This window comes from Nematolebias whitei, chromosome 12 (genome assembly GCF_014905685.2).
Source record: "Nematolebias whitei isolate Nwh7 chromosome 12, NemWhi1, whole genome shotgun sequence".
NCBI lineage: Eukaryota > Metazoa > Chordata > Actinopteri > Cyprinodontiformes > Rivulidae > Nematolebias > Nematolebias whitei.
This window is the reverse complement of record NC_056509.1, coordinates 16,638,376-16,639,498: the sequence shown is the minus strand read 5'-3', so window position 1 is coordinate 16,639,498 and position 1,123 is coordinate 16,638,376.

The window sequence follows — 1,123 nt, the reverse complement described above, 5'->3', positions numbered from 1 at the left end:
ACAAAGAGCATACGGACGTAAGAGTTTTTCTGCTCCAGGTGGTTGAGCACAGTGTGGACCACAGAGGAGATGGCATCCTCTGTTGATCGGTTCTCACGGTATGCATACTGATGAGGGTCCTCGTTGATGTTGATGGTTGTTTTGATGTGAGTCATGACCAGTTTTTCAAAGCATTTAGCGACTATCGGGGTGAGGGCCACTGGCCGATAGTCATTCAGACCAGTCACTTTAGAGCTTTTTGGGACTGCGATGATGGTGGCAGTCTTCAGGCATGGTGGGAACTGTCTCCAGGGTAAGTGAGGTGTTAAAGATGTCTGCCAGCAATTGACCAAAAACAAACAAAAACAATCCAACATTTTTCAGTCAGGTCATCTGGATAGTTTTTTTTTTTTCTTTTTTGTGCTGAAATGTTTCACCTTCGATCCAGAAGGCTTCATCAGTCAAGGAAACACACAACAAAACTGATTCTTCCCCCAACAGCTTACTCCAAAGTGGAACAAACCAGTTCTGCTTGTGATAAGATGGTCTCTTTGGTACGCCCCTCCTCCATTGCCGGCCCTCTTCCTTATTGACAGTCTTGTCAAACTGGTTGAAAACAACAAAGTCCATGCTCAATAATCCAGGTATAAAATCCAACATTTTTCAGTCATGTCATCTGGACAGTTTCTTTTTTTTTGTGTTGAAATGTTTTGCCTTCGATCCGGAAAGCTTCATCAGTCTGAGGACACACCAAACAAAATTGCTTCTCCCCCAACAGCTTACTCCAAAGTGGGGAAAAAAACAGTTACATGTTGCCGGATAGTGTCGAGGTTTTCAGCACAAAAATCTGTTAAAACCCGCCACATCACACAAAAACCCGCACAATCAAAATATTGTTATATTTACTGTTTGAACATGAACGCACATCTGTACAAGCCAATGTAATTATACCTATCTATCTATCTATCTATCTATCTATCTATCTATCTATCTATCTATCTATCTATCTATCTATCTATCTATCTATCTATCTATCTATCTATCTATCTATCTATCTATCTATCTATCTATCTATCTATCTATCTATCTATCTATCTATCTATCTATCTATCTATCTATCTATCTATCTATCTATCTATCTATC